The following is a 17,217-nucleotide window of genomic DNA, read 5'->3' as shown; positions in this document are numbered from 1 at the left end:
GTGGTCCTATACAGAATCTCTCCATGCTGCCTAATGTTTTCCTAACGTCACACTCGTCACGTACTTCACTTTTATGTCATAATCATTTCTGAGAGGTAAAGAAATTGCATGACAGTATGCAGAGCTAGTGGCGTCAAAATTAACACACATACTTTATGTGACTCCAAAGCCGAACGAGTTACTTTCCGTCGTTGTTTTAGATGTGCAAGTGCCAGTCCAAACTCGCGGTGTCGGCACTCTGCTGACCATTTCGCTAGTTAACACCGGTCTTGTTGTGTGTGTTTCAAGCTCAAGAGCATTTCCAAGCAAAAAATGGTCAACAGCAACATTCAGACGGTTTCGTACTGCTCAATTGCTACATTAAAACGGTATGTTTCTTTTTCAGAACTGGAAAAAAACGAGCGTGACAACATTCGAACCTGTAATCATCAGATCCGAAGTCCAACGCCTTATCCATTAGGTCACATGGTCACTGACGACCAACTATGTCATGTATACGACTCATCTCGAAACGCTCACACCCCTGAGGATTTGTGTTTTCGTTCTACACAGCCGCTGCCCCTTGCTCTTTCCCACCCATTCGTTACATTCAACCTCTTACGAGACCGACCAAATATAAACTGAGAAACAAGACCACACACTTTGTGCATTCGGAATCCAAGGCAGGGCGTCCCTCGCCGCATTTGCTACGATGGCCATTTGCTACTTCTGCAGAAGCGGCGGCGACGACGACGACGACGACGACGTCGACGACGACCGCGAGAGGCTCTGAGATATGTGAGAAATACATCTATAACATGTAATTCCGACTGCATCGTCCCACTTTATGCTGTATCGCTTTGGCAAATGCTTTATCTGCGCCATTCGCCTTAATCACATCTGAGAGTAATTCTTAAAAAAACGCCTGTCGCTAATTGTTCGTCATCACAGATACTGTTTGCTATACGGCCACGACACGCAACTGATTTCCAAAATTCATCTTTCTCCTGTGAGGATGGAACTTCCGATGCCTGGTTTATTAGAGCAGTGCTCTACCACTGAGCTAAAGAGGCGCGGCCTAGTGGTACTTTTGGGTACTTCGTCCTTACGGTCGTCTGCATCATCAGACTTCAGCTGACAACACTTCATATTACCGGCTAATATTTGCAGCTATGGCGACCCATTACTGCTTGGCTACACATCTGACACGTAACCGATGTGCTTTCCAAACAACAACACTTGCATTTCAGAACATGTCTTCCACACATGTCTACAAAATCACCTTCACATTCAAATACAGTTTCCTTGTGACTGACAGAGACGTAGGCAAAGTTTAAAGTTGCTATTTCCATTACATCTCGTTAATCTGAAAAACGGTAATTTACATCTGCAGCGGAACAAAATTCCGTTCCGCCCAGCGTGTGGCTCGAACCCACGACCCTAGGATTAAGAGTCTGACGCTCTACCGACTGAGCTAGCCGGCTACCTCGTTGAATACCTGCCGGATAGCACGTCACACAGTACTCGTTTGGTTGGGTGGTCCCATACAGAATCTCTCCATGCTGCCTAATGTTTTCCTAACGTCACACTCGTCACGTACTTCACTTTTATGTCATAATCATTTCTGAGAGGTAAAGAAATTGCATGACAGCATGCAGAGCTAGTGGCGTCAAAATTAACACACATACTTTATGTGACTCCAAAGCCGAACGAGTTACTTTCCGTCGTTGTTTTAGATGTGCAAGTGCCAGTCCAAACTCGCGGTGTCGGCACTCTGCTGACCATTTCGCTAGTTAACACCGGTCTTGTTGTGTGTGTTTCAAGCTCAAGAGCATTTCCAAGCAAAAAATGGTCAACAGCAACATTCAGACGGTTTCGTACTGCTCAATTGCTACATTAAAACGGTATGTTTCTTTTTCAGAACTGGAAAAAAACGAGCGTGACAACATTCGAACCTGTAATCATCAGATCCGAAGTCCAACGCCTTATCCATTAGGTCACATGGTCACTGACGACCAACTATGTCATGTATACGACTCATCTCGAAACGCTCACACCCCTGAGGATTTGTGTTTTCGTTCTACACAGCCGCTGCCCCTTGCTCTTTCCCACCCATTCGTTACATTCAACCTCTTACGAGACCGACCAAATATAAACTGAGAAACAAGACCACACACTTTGTGCATTCGGAATCCAAGGCAGGGCGTCCCTCGCCGCATTTGCTACGATGGCCATTTGCTACTTCTGCAGAAGCGGCGGCGACGACGACGACGACGACGACGTCGACGACGACCGCGAGAGGCTCTGAGATATGTGAGAAATACATCTATAACATGTAATTCCGACTGCATCGTCCCACTTTATGCTGTATCGCTTTGGCAAATGCTTTATCTGCGCCATTCGCCTTAATCACATCTGAGAGTAATTCTTAAAAAAACGCCTGTCGCTAATTGTTCGTCATCACAGATACTGTTTGCTATACGGCCACGACACGCAACTGATTTCCAAAATTCATCTTTCTCCTGTGAGGATGGAACTTCCGATGCCTGGTTTATTAGAGCAGTGCTCTACCACTGAGCTAAAGAGGCGCGGCCTAGTGGTACTTTTGGGTACTTCGTCCTTACGGTCGTCTGCATCATCAGACTTCAGCTGACAACACTTCATATTACCGGCTAATATTTGCAGCTATGGCGACCCATTACTGCTTGGCTACACATCTGACACGTAACCGATGTGCTTTCCAAACAACAACACTTGCATTTCAGAACATGTCTTCCACACATGTCTACAAAATCACCTTCACATTCAAATACAGTTTCCTTGTGACTGACAGAGACGTAGGCAAAGTTTAAAGTTGCTATTTCCATTACATCTCGTTAATCTGAAAAACGGTAATTTACATCTGCAGCGGAACAAAATTCCGTTCCGCCCAGCGTGTGGCTCGAACCCACGACCCTAGGATTAAGAGTCTGACGCTCTACCGACTGAGCTAGCCGGCTACCTCGTTGAATACCTGCCGGATAGCACGTCACACAGTACTCGTTTGGTTGGGTGGTCCCATACAGAATCTCTCCATGCTGCCTAATGTTTTCCTAACGTCACACTCGTCACGTACTTCACTTTTATGTCATAATCATTTCTGAGAGGTAAAGAAATTGCATGACAGCATGCAGAGCTAGTGGCGTCAAAATTAACACACATACTTTATGTGACTCCAAAGCCGAACGAGTTACTTTCCGTCGTTGTTTTAGATGTGCAAGTGCCAGTCCAAACTCGCGGTGTCGGCACTCTGCTGACCATTTCGCTAGTTAACACCGGTCTTGTTGTGTGTGTTTCAAGCTCAAGAGCATTTCCAAGCAAAAAATGGTCAACAGCAACATTCAGACGGTTTCGTACTGCTCAATTGCTACATTAAAACGGTATGTTTCTTTTTCAGAACTGGAAAAAAACGAGCGTGACAACATTCGAACCTGTAATCATCAGATCCGAAGTCCAACGCCTTATCCATTAGGTCACATGGTCACTGACGACCAACTATGTCATGTATACGACTCATCTCGAAACGCTCACACCCCTGAGGATTTGTGTTTTCGTTCTACACAGCCGCTGCCCCTTGCTCTTTCCCACCCATTCGTTACATTCAACCTCTTACGAGACCGACCAAATATAAACTGAGAAACAAGACCACACACTTTGTGCATTCGGAATCCAAGGCAGGGCGTCCCTCGCCGCATTTGCTACGATGGCCATTTGCTACTTCTGCAGAAGCGGCGGCGACGACGACGACGACGACGACGACGACGTCGACGACGACCGCGAGAGGCTCTGAGATATGTGAGAAATACATCTATAACATGTAATTCCGACTGCATCGTCCCACTTTATGCTGTATCGCTTTGGCAAATGCTTTATCTGCGCCATTCGCCTTAATCACATCTGAGAGTAATTCTTAAAAAAACGCCTGTCGCTAATTGTTCGTCATCACAGATACTGTTTGCTATACGGCCACGACACGCAACTGATTTCCAAAATTCATCTTTCTCCTGTGAGGATGGAACTTCCGATGCCTGGTTTATTAGAGCAGTGCTCTACCACTGAGCTAAAGAGGCGCGGCCTAGTGGTACTTTTGGGTACTTCGTCCTTACGGTCGTCTACATCATCAGACTTCAGCTGACAACACTTCATATTACCGGCTAATATTTGCAGCTATGGCGACCCATTACTGCTTGGCTACACATCTGACACGTAACCGATGTGCTTTCCAAACAACAACACTTGCATTTCAGAACATGTCTTCCACACATGTCTACAAAATCACCTTCACATTCAAATACAGTTTCCTTGTGACTGACAGAGACGTAGGCAAAGTTTAAAGTTGCTATTTCCATTACATCTCGTTAATCTGAAAAACGGTAATTTACATCTGCAGCGGAACAAAATTCCGTTCCGCCCAGCGTGTGGCTCGAACCCACGACCCTAGGATTAAGAGTCTGACGCTCTACCGACTGAGCTAGCCGGCTACCTCGTTGAATACCTGCCGGATAGCACGTCACACAGTACTCGTTTGGTTGGGTGGTCCCATACAGAATCTCTCCATGCTGCCTAATGTTTTCCTAACGTCACACTCGTCACGTACTTCACTTTTATGTCATAATCATTTCTGAGAGGTAAAGAAATTGCATGACAGCATGCAGAGCTAGTGGCGTCAAAATTAACACACATACTTTATGTGACTCCAAAGCCGAACGAGTTACTTTCCGTCGTTGTTTTAGATGTGCAAGTGCCAGTCAAAACTCGCGGTGTCGGCACTCTGCTGACCATTTCGCTAGTTAACACCGGTCTTGTTGTGTGTGTTTCAAGCTCAAGAGCATTTCCAAGCAAAAAATGGTCAACAGCAACATTCAGACGGTTTCGTACTGCTCAATTGCTACATTAAAACGGTATGTTTCTTTTTCAGAACTGGAAAAAAACGAGCGTGACAACATTCGAACCTGTAATCATCAGATCCGAAGTCCAACGCCTTATCCATTAGGTCACATGGTCACTGACGACCAACTATGTCATGTATACGACTCATCTCGAAACGCTCACACCCCTGAGGATTTGTGTTTTCGTTCTACACAGCCGCTGCCCCTTGCTCTTTCCCGCCCATTCGTTACATTCAACCTCTTACGAGACCGACCAAATATAAACTGAGAAACAAGACCACACACTTTGTGCATTCGGAATCCAAGGCAGGGCGTCCCTCGCCGCATTTGCTACGATGGCCATTTGCTACTTCTGCAGAAGCGGCGGCGACGACGACGACGACGACGACGACGTCGACGACGACCGCGAGAGGCTCTGAGATATGTGAGAAATACATCTATAACATGTAATTCCGACTGCATCGTCCCACTTTATGCTGTATCGCTTTGGCAAATGCTTTATCTGCGCCATTCGCCTTAATCACATCTGAGAGTAATTCTTAAAAAAACGCCTGTCGCTAATTGTTCGTCATCACAGATACTGTTTGCTATACGGCCACGACACGCAACTGATTTCCAAAATTCATCTTTCTCCTGTGAGGATGGAACTTCCGATGCCTGGTTTATTAGAGCAGTGCTCTACCACTGAGCTAAAGAGGCGCGGCCTAGTGGTACTTTTGGGTACTTCGTCCTTACGGTCGTCTGCATCATCAGACTTCAGCTGACAACACTTCATATTACCGGCTAATATTTGCAGCTATGGCGACCCATTACTGCTTGGCTACACATCTGACACGTAACCGATGTGCTTTCCAAACAACAACACTTGCATTTCAGAACATGTCTTCCACACATGTCTACAAAATCACCTTCACATTCAAATACAGTTTCCTTGTGACTGACAGAGACGTAGGCAAAGTTTAAAGTTGCTATTTCCATTACATCTCGTTAATCTGAAAAACGGTAATTTACATCTGCAGCGGAACAAAATTCCGTTCCGCCCAGCGTGTGGCTCGAACCCACGACCCTAGGATTAAGAGTCTGACGCTCTACCGACTGAGCTAGCCGGCTACCTCGTTGAATACCTGCCGGATAGCACGTCACACAGTACTCGTTTGGTTGGGTGGTCCCATACAGAATCTCTCCATGCTGCCTAATGTTTTCCTAACGTCACACTCGTCACGTACTTCACTTTTATGTCATAATCATTTCTGAGAGGTAAAGAAATTGCATGACAGCATGCAGAGCTAGTGGCGTCAAAATTAACACACATACTTTATGTGACTCCAAAGCCGAACGAGTTACTTTCCGTCGTTGTTTTAGATGTGCAAGTGCCAGTCCAAACTCGCGGTGTCGGCACTCTGCTGACCATTTCGCTAGTTAACACCGGTCTTGTTGTGTGTGTTTCAAGCTCAAGAGCATTTCCAAGCAAAAAATGGTCAACAGCAACATTCAGACGGTTTCGTACTGCTCAATTGCTACATTAAAACGGTATGTTTCTTTTTCAGAACTGGAAAAAAACGAGCGTGACAACATTCGAACCTGTAATCATCAGATCCGAAGTCCAACGCCTTATCCATTAGGTCACATGGTCACTGACGACCAACTATGTCATGTATACGACTCATCTCGAAACGCTCACACCCCTGAGGATTTGTGTTTTCGTTCTACACAGCCGCTGCCCCTTGCTCTTTCCCACCCATTCGTTACATTCAACCTCTTACGAGACCGACCAAATATAAACTGAGAAACAAGACCACACACTTTGTGCATTCGGAATCCAAGGCAGGGCGTCCCTCGCCGCTTTTGCTACGATGGCCATTTGCTACTTCTGCAGAAGCGGCGGCGACGACGACGACGACGACGACCGCGAGAGGCTCTGAGATATGTGAGAAATACATCTATAAAATGTAATTCAGACTGCCTCGTCCCACTTTATGCTGTATCGCTTTGGCAAATGCTTTATCTGCGCCATTCGCCTTAATCACATCTGAGAGTAATTCTTAAAAAAACGCCTGTCGCTAATTGTTCGTCATCACAGATACTGTTTGCTATACGGCCACGACGCGCAACTGATTTCCAAAATTCATCTTTCTCCTGTGAGGATGGAACTTCCGATGCCTGGTTTATTAGAGCAGTGCTCTACCACTGAGCTAAAGAGGCGCGGCCTAGTGGTACTTTTGGGTACTTCGTCCTTACGGTCGTCTGCATCATCAGACTTCAGCTGACAACACTTCATATTACCGGCTAATATTTGCAGCTATGGCGACCCATTACTGCTTGGCTACACATCTGACACGTAACCGATGTGCTTTCCAAACAACAACACTTGCATTTCAGAAAATGTCTTCCACACATGTCTACAAAATCACCTTCACATTCAAATACAGTTTCCTTGTGAGTGACAGAGACGTAGGCAAAGTTTAAAGTTGCTATTTCTATTACATCTCGTTAATCTGAAAAACGGTAATTTACATCTGCAGCGGAACAAAATTCCGTTCCGCCCAGCGTGTGGCTCGAACCCACGACCCTAGGATTAAGAGTCTGACGCTCTACCGACTGAGCTAGCCGGCTACCTCGTTCAATACCTGCCGGATAGCACGTCACACAGTACTCGTTTGGTTGGGTGGTCCCATACAGAATCTCTCCATGCTGCCTAATGTTTTCCTAACGTCACACTCGTCACGTACTTCACTTTTATGTCATAATCATTTCTGAGAGGTAAAGAAATTGCATGACAGCATGCAGAGCTAGTGGCGTCAAAATTAACACACATACTTTATGTGACTCAAAAGCCGAACGAGTTACTTTCCGTCGTTGTTTTAGATGTGCAAGTGCCAGTCAAAACTCGCGGTGTCGGCACTCTGCTGACCATTTCGCTAGTTAACACCGGTCTTGTTGTGTGTGTTTCAAGCTCAAGAGCATTTCCAAGCAAAAAATGGTCAACAGCAACATTCAGACGGTTTCGTACTGCTCAATTGCTACATTATAAACGGTATGTTTCTTTTTCAGAACTGGAAAAAAACGAGCGTGACGACATTCGAACCTGTAATCATCAGATCCGAAGTCCGACGCCTTATCCGTTAGGCCACATGGTCACTGACGACCAGCTTCTTTTTCAGAACTGGAAAAAGAAGAGCGTGATAGCATTCGAACCTGTAATCTTCAGATCCGAAGTCCGACGCCTTATCCATTAGGCCACACGGTCAATGACGACCAACTATAACATGTATACGACTCATCTCGAAACGCTCACACCCCTGAGGATTTGTGTTTTCGTTCTACACAGCCGCTGCCCCTTGCTCTTTCCCACCGATTCGTTACATTCAAACTCTTACGAGACCGACCAAATATAGACTGAGAAACAAGACCACACACTTTGTGCATTCGGAATCAAGGCAGGGCGTCCCTCGCCGCATTTGCTACGATAGCCATTTGCTACTTCTGCAGAAGCGGCGGCGGCGGCGGCGGCGGCGGCGGCGGCGACGACGACGACGACGACGACGACGACGACGACCGCGAGAGGCTCTGAGATATGTGAGAAATACATCTATAAAATGTAATTCAGACTGCCTCGTCCCACTTTATGCTGTACCGCTTTGGCAAATGCTTTATCGGTGCCATTCGCCTTAATCACATCTGAGAGTAATTCTTAAAAAAACGCCTGTCGCTAATTGTTCGTCATCACAGATACTGTTTGCTATACGGCCACGACGCGCAACTGATTTCCAAAATTCATCTTTCTCCTGTGAGGATGGAACTTCCGATGCCTGGTTTATTAGAGCAGTGCTCTACCACTGAGCTAAGGAGGCGCGGTCTAGCGGTACTCTTGGATACTTCGTCCTCACGGTCGTCTGCATCATCAGACTTCAGCTGACAACACTTCATATCACCGGCTAATATTTGCAGCTATGGCGACCCATTACTGCTTGGCTACACATCTGACACGTAACCGATGTGCTTTCCAAACAACAACACTTGCATTTCAGAACATGTCTTCCACACATGTCTACAAAATCACCTTCACATTCAAATACAGTTTCCTTGTGACTGACAGAGACGTAGGCAAAGTTTAAAGTTGCTATTTCCATTACATCTCGTTAATCTGAAAAACGGTAATTTACATCTGCAGCGGAACAAAATTCCGTTCCGCCCAGCGTGTGGCTCGAACCCACGACCCTAGGATTAAGAGTCTGACGCTCTACCGACTGAGCTAGCCGGCTACCTCGTTGAATACCTGCCGGATAGCACGTCACACAGTACTCGTTTGGTTGGGTGGTCCCATACAGAATCTCTCCATGCTGCCTAATGTTTTCCTAACGTCACACTCGTCACGTACTTCACTTTTATGTCATAATCATTTCTGAGAGGTAAAGAAATTGCATGACAGCATGCAGAGCTAGTGGCGTCAAAATTAACACACATACTTTATGTGACTCCAAAGCCGAACGAGTTACTTTCCGTCGTTGTTTTAGATGTGCAAGTGCCAGTCAAAACTCGCGGTGTCGGCACTCTGCTGACCATTTCGCTAGTTAACACCGGTCTTGTTGTGTGTGTTTCAAGCTCAAGAGCATTTCCAAGCAAAAAATGGTCAACAGCAACATTCAGACGGTTTCGTACTGCTCAATTGCTACATTAAAACGGTATGTTTCTTTTTCAGAACTGGAAAAAAACGAGCGTGACAACATTCGAACCTGTAATCATCAGATCCGAAGTCCAACGCCTTATCCATTAGGTCACATGGTCACTGACGACCAACTATGTCATGTATACGACTCATCTCGAAACGCTCACACCCCTGAGGATTTGTGTTTTCGTTCTACACAGCCGCTGCCCCTTGCTCTTTCCCACCCATTCGTTACATTCAACCTCTTACGAGACCGACCAAATATAAACTGAGAAACAAGACCACACACTTTGTGCATTCGGAATCCAAGGCAGGGCGTCCCTCGCCGCATTTGCTACGATGGCCATTTGCTACTTCTGCAGAAGCGGCGGCGACGACGACGACGACGACGACGTCGACGACGACCGCGAGAGGCTCTGAGATATGTGAGAAATACATCTATAAAATGTAATTCAGACTGCCTCGTCCCACTTTATGCTGTATCGCTTTGGCAAATGCTTTATCTGCGCCATTCGCCTTAATCACATCTGAGAGTAATTCTTAAAAAAACGCCTGTCGCTAATTGTTCGTCATCACAGATACTGTTTGCTATACGGCCACGACGCGCAACTGATTTCCAAAATTCATCTTTCTCCTGTGAGGATGGAACTTCCGATGCCTGGTTTATTAGAGCAGTGCTCTACCACTGAGCTAAATAGGTGCGGCCTAGCGGTAGTCTTGGATACTTCGTCCTTACGGTCGTCTGCATCATCAGACTTCAGCTGACAACACTTCATATTACCGGCTAATGTTTGCAGCTATGGCGACCCTTTACTGCTTGGCTACACATCTGACACGTAACCGATGTGCTCTCCAAACAACAACACTTGCATTTCAGAACATGTCATCCACTCATGTCTACAAAGTCACCTTCACATTCAAATACAGTTTCCTTGTGAGTGACAGATACGTAGGCAAAGTTTAAAGTTGCTATTTCCATTACATCTCGTTAATCAGAAAAACGGTAATTTACATCTGCAGCGGAACAAAATACCGTTCCGCCCAGCGTGTGGCTCGAACCTACGACCCTAGGATTAAGAGTCTGACGGTCTACCGTCTGAGCTAGCCGGCTACCTCGTTGAATACCTGCCGGATAGCAGGTCACACAGTACTCGTTTGGGTTGGGTGGTCCCATACAGAATCCCTCCATGCTGCCTAATGTTTTTATAACGTCACACTCGTCACGTACTTCACTTTTATGTCATAATCATTTCTGAGAGGTAAAGAAATTGCATGACAGCATGCAGAGCTAGTGGCGTCAAAATTAACACACATACTTTATGTGACTCAAAAGCCGAACGAGTTACTTTCCGACGTTGTTTTAGATGTGCAAGTGCCAGTCAAAACTCGCGGTGTCGGCACTCTGCCGACCATTTCGCTAGTTAACACCGGTCTTGTTGTGTGTGTTTCAAGCTCAAGAGCATTTCCAAGCAAAAAATGGTCAACAGCAACATTCAGACGGTTTCGTACTGCTCAATTGCTACATTAAAACAGTATGTTTCTTTTTCAGAACTGGAAAAAAAAGGGCCGTGACAACATTCGAACCTGTAATCATCAGATCCGAAGTCCGACGCCTTATCCATTAGGCCACATGGTCACTGACGGCCAGCTACGTCAAGTATACGACTCATCTCGAAACGCTCACACCCCTGAGGATTTGTGTTTTCGTTCTACACAGCCGCTGCCCCTTGCTCTTTCCCACCCATTCGTTACATTCAACCTCTTACGAGACCGACCAAATATAAACTGAGAAACAAGACCACACACTTTGTGCATTCGGAATCCAAGGCAGGGCGTCCCTCGCCGCATTTGCTACGATAGCCATTTGCTACTTCTGCAGAAGCGGCGGCGACGACGACGACGACGACGACGACGACGACGACGACCGCGAGAGGCTCTGAGATATGTGAGAAATACATCTATAAAATGTAATTCAGACTGCCTTGTCCCACTTTATGCTGTATCGCTATGGCAAATGCTTCATCTGCGCCATTCGCCTTAATCACATCTGAGAGTAATTCTTAAAAAAACGCCTGTCGCTAATTGTTCGTCATCACAGATACTGTTTGCTATACGGCCACGACGCGCAACTGATTTCCAAAATTCATCTTTCTCCTGTGAGGATGGAACTTCCGATGCCTGGTTTATTAGAGCAGTGCTCTACCACTGAGCTAAAGAGGCGCGGCCAAGTGGTACTTTTGGGTACTTCGTCCTTACGGTCGTCTGCATAATCAGACTTCAGCTGACAACACTTCATATTACCGGCTAATATTTGCAGCTATGGCGACCCATTACTGCTTGGCTACACATCTGACACGTAACCGATGTGCTTTCCAAACAACAACACTTGCATTTCAGAACATGTCTTCCACACATGTCTACAAAATCACCTTCACATTCAAATACAGTTTCCTTGTGACTGACAGAGACGTAGGCAAAGTTTAAAGTTGCTATTTCCATTACATCTCGTTAATCTGAAAAACGGTAATTTACATCTGCAGCGGAACAAAATTCCGTTCCGCCCAGCGTGTGGCTCGAACCCACGACCCTAGGATTAAGAGTCTGACGCTCTACCGACTGAGCTAGCCGGCTACCTCGTTCAATACCTGCCAGATAGCACGTCACACAGTACTCGTTTGGTTGGGTGGTTCCATACAGAATCTCTCCATGCTGCCTAATGTTTTCCTAACGTCACACTCGTCACGTACTTCACTTTTATGTCATAATCATTTCTGAGAGGTAAAGAAATTGCATGACAGCATGCAGAGCTAGTGGCGTCAAAATTAACACACATACTTTATGTGACTCCAAAGCCGAACGAGTTACTTTCCGTCGTTGTTTTAGATGTGCAAGTGCCAGTCCAAACTCGCGGTGTCGGCACTCTGCTGACCATTTCGCTAGTTAACACCGGTCTTGTTGTGTGTGTTTCAAGCTCAAGAGCATTTCCAAGCAAAAAATGGTCAACAGCAACATTCAGACGGTTTCGTACTGCTCAATTGCTACATTAAAACGGTATGTTTCTTTTTCAGAACTGGAAAAAAACGAGCGTGACAACATTCGAACCTGTAATCATCAGATCCGAAGTCCAACGCCTTATCCATTAGGTCACATGGTCACTGACGACCAACTATGTCATGTATACGACTCATCTCGAAACGCTCACACCCCTGAGGATTTGTGTTTTCGTTCTACACAGCCGCTGCCCCTTGCTCTTTCCCACCCATTCGTTACATTCAACCTCTTACGAGACCGACCAAATATAAACTGAGAAACAAGACCACACACTTTGTGCATTCGGAATCCAAGGCAGGACGTCCCTCGCCGCATTTGCTACGATGGCCATTTGCTACTTCTGCAGAAGCGGCGGCGACGACGACGACGACGACGACGACGACGACGACGACAGGCTCTGAGATATGTGAGAAATACATCTATAAAATGTAATTCAGACTGCCTTGTCCCACTTTATGCTGTATCGCTTTGGCAAATGCTTTATCTGCGCCATTCGCCTTAATCACATCTGAGAGTAATTCTTAAAAAAACGCCTGTCGCTAATTGTTCGTCATCACAGATACTGTTTGCTATACGGCCACGACACGCAACTGATTTCCAAAATTCATCTTTCTCCTGTGAGGATGGAACTTCCGATGCCTGGTTTATTAGAGCAGTGCTCTACCACTGAGCTAAAGAGGCGCGGCCTAGTGGTACTTTTGGGTACTTCGTCCTTACGGTCGTCTGCATCATCAGACTTCAGCTGACAACACTTCATATTACCGGCTAATATTTGCAGCTATGGCGACCCATTACTGCTTGGCTACACATCTGACACGTAACCGATGTGCTTTCCAAACAACAACACTTGCATTTCAGAACATGTCTTCCACACATGTCTACAAAATCACCTTCACATTCAAATACAGTTTCCTTGTGAGTGACAGAGACGTAGGCAAAGTTTAAAGTTGCTATTTCCATTACATCTCGTTAATCTGAAAAACGGTAATTTACATCTGCAGCGGAACAAAATTCCGTTCCGCCCAGCGTGTGGCTCGAACCCACGACCCTAGGATTAAGAGTCTGACGCTCTACCGACTGAGCTAGCCGGCTACCTCGTTGAATACCTGCCGGATAGCACGTCACACAGTACTCGTTTGGTTGGGTGGTCCCATACAGAATCTCTCCATGCTGCCTAATGTTTTCCTAACGTCACACTCGTCACGTACTTCACTTTTATGTCATAATCATTTCTGAGAGGTAAAGAAATTGCATGACAGCATGCAGAGCTAGTGGCGTCAAAATTAACACACATACTTTATGTGACTCCAAAGCCGAACGAGTTACTTTCCGTCGTTGTTTTAGATGTGCAAGTGCCAGTCCAAACTCGCGGTGTCGGCACTCTGCTGACCATTTCGCTAGTTAACACCGGTCTTGTTGTGTGTGTTTCAAGCTCAAGAGCATTTCCAAGCAAAAAATGGTCAACAGCAACATTCAGACGGTTTCGTACTGCTCAATTGCTACATTAAAACGGTATGTTTCTTTTTCAGAACTGGAAAAAAACGAGCGTGACAACATTCGAACCTGTAATCATCAGATCCGAAGTCCAACGCCTTATCCATTAGGTCACATGGTCACTGACGACCAACTATGTCATGTATACGACTCATCTCGAAACGCTCACACCCCTGAGGATTTGTGTTTTCGTTCTACACAGCCGCTGCCCCTTGCTCTTTCCCACCCATTCGTTACATTCAACCTCTTACGAGACCGACCAAATATAAACTGAGAAACAAGACCACACACTTTGTGCATTCGGAATCGAAGGCAGGGCGTCCCTCGCCGCATTTGCTACGATGGCCATTTGCTACTTATGCAGAAGCGGCGGCGACGACGACGACGACGACGACGACGACAGGCTCTGAGATATGTGAGAAATACATCTATAAAATGTAATTCAGACTGCCTTGTCCCACTTTATGCTGTATCGCTTTGGCAAATGCTTTATCTGCGCCATTCGCCTTAATCACATCTGAGAGTAATTCTTAAAAAAACGCCTGTCGCTAATTGTTCGTCATCACAGATACTGTTTGCTATACGGCCACGACACGCAACTGATTTCCAAAATTCATCTTTCTCCTGTGAGGATGGAACTTCCGATGCCTGGTTTATTAGAGCAGTGCTCTACCACTGAGCTAAAGAGGCGCGGCCTAGTGGTACTTTTGGGTACTTCGTCCTTACGGTCGTCTGCATCATCAGACTTCAGCTGACAACACTTCATATTACCGGCTAATATTTGCAGCTATGGCGACCCATTACTGCTTGGCTACACATCTGACACGTAACCGATGTGCTTTCCAAACAACAACACTTGCATTTCAGAACATGTCTTCCACACATGTCTACAAAATCACCTTCACATTCAAATACAGTTTCCTTGTGAGTGACAGAGACGTAGGCAAAGTTTAAAGTTGCTATTTCCATTACATCTCGTTAATCTGAAAAACGGTAATTTACATCTGCAGCGGAACAAAATTCCGTTCCGCCCAGCGTGTGGCTCGAACCCACGACCCTAGGATTAAGAGTCTGACGCTCTACCGACTGAGCTAGCCGGCTACCTCGTTGAATACCTGCCGGATAGCACGTCACACAGTACTCGTTTGGTTGGGTGGTCCCATACAGAATCTCTCCATGCTGCCTAATGTTTTCCTAACGTCACACTCGTCACGTACTTCACTTTTATGTCATAATCATTTCTGAGAGGTAAAGAAATTGCATGACAGCATGCAGAGCTAGTGGCGTCAAAATTAACACACATACTTTATGTGACTCCAAAGCCGAACGAGTTACTTTCCGTCGTTGTTTTAGATGTGCAAGTGCCAGTCCAAACTCGCGGTGTCGGCACTCTGCTGACCATTTCGCTAGTTAACACCGGTCTTGTTGTGTGTGTTTCAAGCTCAAGAGCATTTCCAAGCAAAAAATGGTCAACAGCAACATTCAGACGGTTTCGTACTGCTCAATTGCTACATTAAAACGGTATGTTTCTTTTTCAGAACTGGAAAAAAACGAGCGTGACAACATTCGAACCTGTAATCATCAGATCCGAAGTCCAACGCCTTATCCATTAGGTCACATGGTCACTGACGACCAACTATGTCATGTATACGACTCATCTCGAAACGCTCACACCCCTGAGGATTTGTGTTTTCGTTCTACACAGCCGCTGCCCCTTGCTCTTTCCCACCCATTCGTTACATTCAACCTCTTACGAGACCGACCAAATATAAACTGAGAAACAAGACCACACACTTTGTGCATTCGGAATCCAAGGCAGGGCGTCCCTCGCCGCATTTGCTACGATGGCCATTTGCTACTTCTGCAGAAGCGGCGGCGACGACGACGACGACGACGACGACGACGTCGACGACGACCGCGAGAGGCTCTGAGATATGTGAGAAATACATCTATAACATGTAATTCCGACTGCATCGTCCCACTTTATGCTGTATCGCTTTGGCAAATGCTTTATCTGCGCCATTCGCCTTAATCACATCTGAGAGTAATTCTTAAAAAAACGCCTGTCGCTAATTGTTCGTCATCACAGATACTGTTTGCTATACGGCCACGACACGCAACTGATTTCCAAAATTCATCTTTCTCCTGTGAGGATGGAACTTCCGATGCCTGGTTTATTAGAGCAGTGCTCTACCACTGAGCTAAAGAGGCGCGGCCTAGTGGTACTTTTGGGTACTTCGTCCTTACGGTCGTCTGCATCATCAGACTTCAGCTGACAACACTTCATATTACCGGCTAATATTTGCAGCTATGGCGACCCATTACTGCTTGGCTACACATCTGACACGTAACCGATGTGCTTTCCAAACAACAACACTTGCATTTCAGAACATGTCTTCCACACATGTCTACAAAATCACCTTCACATTCAAATACAGTTTCCTTGTGAGTGACAGAGACGTAGGCAAAGTTTAAAGTTGCTATTTCCATTACATCTCGTTAATCTGAAAAACGGTAATTTACATCTGCAGCGGAACAAAATTCCGTTCCGCCCAGCGTGTGGCTCGAACCCACGACCCTAGGATTAAGAGTCTGACGCTCTACCGACTGAGCTAGCCGGCTACCTCGTTGAATAACTGCCGGATAGCACGTCACACAGTACTCGTTTGGTTGGGTGGTCCCATACAGAATCTCTCCATGCTGCCTAATGTTTTCCTAACGTCACACTCGTCACGTACTTCACTTTTATGTCATAATCATTTCTGAGAGGTAAAGAAATTGCATGACAGCATGCAGAGCTAGTGGCGTCAAAATTAACACACATACTTTATGTGACTCCAAAGCCGAACGAGTTACTTTCCGTCGTTGTTTTAGATGTGCAAGTGCCAGTCCAAACTCGCGGTGTCGGCACTCTGCTGACCATTTCGCTAGTTAACACCGGTCTTGTTGTGTGTGTTTCAAGCTCAAGAGCATTTCCAAGCAAAAAATGGTCAACAGCAACATTCAGACGGTTTCGTACTGCTCAATTGCTACATTAAAACGGTATGTTTCTTTTTCAGAACTGGAAAAAAACGAGCGTGACAACATTCGAACCTGTAA

At 45.9% G+C, this 17,217-nt stretch overlaps 10 non-coding genes across 10 annotated transcripts; all 10 read right to left on the bottom strand.

Moving 5' to 3' along the window:
* Positions 1-1,390: 1,390 nt before the first annotated feature.
* Positions 1,391-1,463, bottom strand: Trnak-cuu (transfer RNA lysine (anticodon CUU)). Its single transcript has one exon. It is a non-coding gene; the product is annotated as a tRNA-Lys (tRNA).
* A 1,442-nt stretch (positions 1,464-2,905) lies between these two features.
* Trnak-cuu (transfer RNA lysine (anticodon CUU)) lies at positions 2,906-2,978 on the bottom strand. Its single transcript has one exon. It is a non-coding gene; the product is annotated as a tRNA-Lys (tRNA).
* Positions 2,979-4,426: 1,448 nt separating this feature from the next.
* On the bottom strand, positions 4,427-4,499 carry Trnak-cuu (transfer RNA lysine (anticodon CUU)). The gene has a single exon. It is a non-coding gene; the product is annotated as a tRNA-Lys (tRNA).
* Positions 4,500-5,944: 1,445 nt separating this feature from the next.
* Trnak-cuu (transfer RNA lysine (anticodon CUU)) lies at positions 5,945-6,017 on the bottom strand. Its single transcript has one exon. It is a non-coding gene; the product is annotated as a tRNA-Lys (tRNA).
* Positions 6,018-7,447: 1,430 nt separating this feature from the next.
* Positions 7,448-7,520, bottom strand: Trnak-cuu (transfer RNA lysine (anticodon CUU)). The gene has a single exon. It is a non-coding gene; the product is annotated as a tRNA-Lys (tRNA).
* Positions 7,521-9,096: 1,576 nt separating this feature from the next.
* On the bottom strand, positions 9,097-9,169 carry Trnak-cuu (transfer RNA lysine (anticodon CUU)). The gene has a single exon. It is a non-coding gene; the product is annotated as a tRNA-Lys (tRNA).
* A 2,962-nt stretch (positions 9,170-12,131) lies between these two features.
* On the bottom strand, positions 12,132-12,204 carry Trnak-cuu (transfer RNA lysine (anticodon CUU)). The gene has a single exon. It is a non-coding gene; the product is annotated as a tRNA-Lys (tRNA).
* Positions 12,205-13,643: 1,439 nt separating this feature from the next.
* On the bottom strand, positions 13,644-13,716 carry Trnak-cuu (transfer RNA lysine (anticodon CUU)). Its single transcript has one exon. It is a non-coding gene; the product is annotated as a tRNA-Lys (tRNA).
* Positions 13,717-15,146: 1,430 nt separating this feature from the next.
* Trnak-cuu (transfer RNA lysine (anticodon CUU)) lies at positions 15,147-15,219 on the bottom strand. The gene has a single exon. It is a non-coding gene; the product is annotated as a tRNA-Lys (tRNA).
* A 1,448-nt stretch (positions 15,220-16,667) lies between these two features.
* On the bottom strand, positions 16,668-16,740 carry Trnak-cuu (transfer RNA lysine (anticodon CUU)). Its single transcript has one exon. It is a non-coding gene; the product is annotated as a tRNA-Lys (tRNA).
* Between the last annotated feature and the right edge of the window lie 477 nt (positions 16,741-17,217).

The sequence above is a fragment of the Schistocerca gregaria genome, chromosome 6 (assembly GCF_023897955.1).
Source record: "Schistocerca gregaria isolate iqSchGreg1 chromosome 6, iqSchGreg1.2, whole genome shotgun sequence".
In the NCBI taxonomy this organism is placed as follows: Eukaryota; Metazoa; Arthropoda; class Insecta; order Orthoptera; family Acrididae; genus Schistocerca; species Schistocerca gregaria.
This window is presented reverse-complemented; position numbering and strand designations above follow the sequence as displayed.